The 3357-nt window shown below is 33.5% G+C and overlaps 1 long non-coding RNA gene across 1 annotated transcript; it reads right to left on the bottom strand.

The window, feature by feature from the left end:
* Nucleotides 1–2101: 2101 nt before the first annotated feature.
* LOC145325009 (uncharacterized) lies at nucleotides 2102–2942 on the bottom strand. The gene is made up of 2 exons (XR_013881374.1): nucleotides 2843–2942; nucleotides 2102–2276 (listed from the first exon to the last, which is right to left on the bottom strand). It is a non-coding gene; the product is annotated as an uncharacterized LOC145325009 (long non-coding RNA).
* Between the last annotated feature and the right edge of the window lie 415 nt (nucleotides 2943–3357).

The raw sequence follows: 3357 nt of genomic DNA, 5'->3' as shown, positions 1-3357 counted from the left end.
TAATCTAATTTATTTATGTTTTACAAATCTAGTGAATTAGAAGAAAAGATTTTTTAGTAACTCAAAAAAAGATATACGGTTGGGGGGTTAAACAATAACATTTTAACAGCTTTTTATTGATGAAAAAGTAACTCCAAATGTTTTCAAAGAGATTAATTTAAAAACTAAAACCTAATTTATTTTCATAAAATTAACAGGACATAGATTTGCGTGTTTTTTTGGGTATTCATTTTTTATCCCTTGAATTAAAGAGTTGACCGTAGAGCCCCCCACCACCACTTTAAATGCCATGTGATAATCACGTTGGCCTTTGTAAGAGCGGGTCACTAGACCTTAAGTTTCTTTATTATCATAACTGATAACTGAGATAAGAGGGGGGGGGGGGGGGGGAAGTTTGTACACTTACAGGAAATGAAATTCAGTACCAAAGTTTGGGAGGGTCGTATGGGCTTGTTTTTAAAGTTATCAACCTAATTCTTTTTGTAGGCTCTCTTATATGACTTGATATACACGTATTTCTTTAAAAATTTAATTTCGGTACTTTCCTTCTAGGGGCTTGTGGAGCAAAAGACCCCCCAAAACACTAAAAATATGAGTTCTGACCTTATTTTTAAAGATATCGACCTGATTTTTTCTTTATAATACTTTTTTAACATACCCGAATCAACGAACCATTACAGATTTTATTTTGGGACTTTCCTTCTAGGGGCTTGTGGAGCAAGAGACCCCCAAAACACAAAAATATGAGTACTGGGCTTATTTTTGAAGATATCGACCTGATTTTTTTTATAATACTTTTATAACTTAACCGAATTAACGAACCATTACAGATTTCATTTTGGGACTTTCCTCTTAGGGGCTTTTGGAGCAAGAGACCCCCAAAACACAAAAATATGAGTACTGGGCTTATTTTTGAAGATATCAACCTGCTTTTTTTTATATAAAAATAATATTTAAACATAACCGAATCTACGAACCATTACAGATTTCATTTTGGGACTTTCCTTCTAGAGGCTTGTGGAGCAAGAGACTCCAAAAATCATAAAAATATGAGTTGTGGGCTTCTTTTTTAAGATATCAACCTGATTTTTTATATAAAAATACTATTTTAACATAACCGAATCTACGAACCATTACAGATTTCATTTTGGGACTTTCCTTCTACGGGCTTGTGGAGCATAAGACCCCAAAAACACTAAAAATATGAGTTCTGAGCTTATTTTTTAAGATATCAAACTTGTTTTTAAAAAATCATATTGTTTTAACATAACCAAATTAAGAAAACATTACAGATTTCATTTTGGGACTTTCCTTCTAGGGGCTAGTAGAGCAAAGATTCCAAAACCACTAAAAATATGAGTTCTGAGCTTATTTTTAAAGATATCAACCTGATCTTTTTAAAATAATACTTTTTTAACATAACCGAACTAAGAAACCATCAAGGATTTCATTTTGGGACTTTCCTTCTAGGGGCTTGTGAAGCAAAAGACCCCCAAAACACTAAAAATATGAGTTCTGAGCTTATTTTTAAAGATAACCTGAGAACTCAATTTATTTTGTTTTGGAGGTGTTTTACCCTACTTTCCCCTAAAAGGAAAGTGCAAAAATAAAATCATTAGTGGCTACCTAGTTCAAAAATGTGAAAAAAGTTTTCATTAAAAAAATCAGCTCAATATCTCTAAAAATATTTATTGGGGGTCTTTTGCCCCACTAGCTTCTAGAAGGAAAGTCCCAAAATGAAATCTGTAATGGTTTCTTAGTTCGCTTATGTTAAAAAAAGTGTTCCTAAACAAATCAGGTTGATATATTTAAAAATTAGGTCAGAACTCATATTTTTAGTGTTTTTGGGGTCTTTTGCTCCATAAGCCTCTAGAAGGAAAGTCCAAAAATGAAATCTATAATGGTTCGTAGATTCGGTTATATTAAAATAGTATTTTTATATAAAAAATCAGGTTGATATCTTTAAAAATAAGCTCAGAACTCATATTTTTAGTGTTTTTGGGGTCTTTTGCTCCACAAGCCCGTAGAAGGAAAGTCCCAAAATGAAATCTGTAATGGTTCGTAGATTCGGTTATGTTAAAATAGTATTTTTTTATTATATAAAAAAATAAGGTTGATATCTTAAAAGAGAAGCCCACAACTCATATTTTTATGATTTTTGGGGGTCTCTTGCTCCACAAGCCCCTAGAAGGAAAGTCCCAAAATGAAATCTGTAATGGTTCGTAGATTCGGTTATGTTTAAATATTATTTTTATATAAAAAAAGCAGGTTGATATCTTCAAAAATAAGCCCAGCAGGGTTTCGGATCCGCATTGATTTTATGCGGATCCGGATCCGGATCCTCAAAATTTGGTCAGTGCGGATCCGGATCCGGATCCGGATCCTACTGGATCCGGATCCGGATCTTTGACAATAAAAATAAAATCACCAAATTTTTCAAAAAAATTAATTCTTCAATTCGAAGTCAAAAATACTTTTAATTTTCAAGTCTGAACCTAAACCTTAAAGATTGGCTCTCATCAAGAGAATGTCTGAGATTTTATATAAATTTAGGTAGATTTTTCCATTTTTTCCGCATTTTTTGGAGTCTAAGGATCCGGATCCGGATCCGCATTTTTTTTGCGGATCCGGATCCGGATCCTTGGACTCAAAATATGCGGATCCTTGCGGATCCGGATCCGGATCCGGATCCGAAACCCTGAAGCCCAGTACTCATATTTTTGTGTTTTGGGGGTCTCTTGCTCCAAAAGCCCCTAGAAGGAAAGTCCCAAAATGAAATCAGTAATGGTTCGTTAATTCGGTCAAGTTAAAAAGGTAATATAAAAAAAAATCAGGTTGATACCTTCAAAAATAAGCCCAGTACTCATATTTTTGTGTTTTTGGGGTCTCTTGCTTCACAAGCCCCTAGAAGGAAAGTCCCAAAATGAAATCTGTAATGGTTCGTTGATTCGGGTATGTTAAAAAAGTATTATAAAGAAAAAATCAGGTCGATATCTTTAAAAATAAGGTCAGAACTCATATTTTTAGTGTTTTGGGGGGTCTTTTGCTCCACAAGCCCCTAGAAGGAAATTACCGAAATTCAATTTTCAAAGAAATACGTGTATATCAAGTCATATAAGAGAGCCTACAAAAAGAATTAGGTTGATAACTTTAAAAACAAGCCCATACGACCCTCCCAAACATTGGTACTGAATTTCATTTCCTATAAGTGTACAAACTTCCCCCCCCCTTATTATAAATAGGTTTTTTAAAGATTGTTTTGGTCCATTTTAAGTCCAGGGGTAATTGCCGATTGTTTAAGAAAAGAGGTGATATCATATCATATTGATAACTTTAATAACACAAGGGTAACTGAGT

This window comes from Acartia tonsa, chromosome 7 (genome assembly GCF_053477335.1).
Source record: "Acartia tonsa isolate MP-2025a chromosome 7, ASM5347733v1, whole genome shotgun sequence".
Taxonomy (NCBI): Eukaryota; Metazoa; Arthropoda; class Copepoda; order Calanoida; family Acartiidae; genus Acartia; species Acartia tonsa.
The sequence above is the reverse complement of the archived record's forward strand: the minus strand, read 5'-3'. Positions and strand labels throughout refer to the sequence as shown.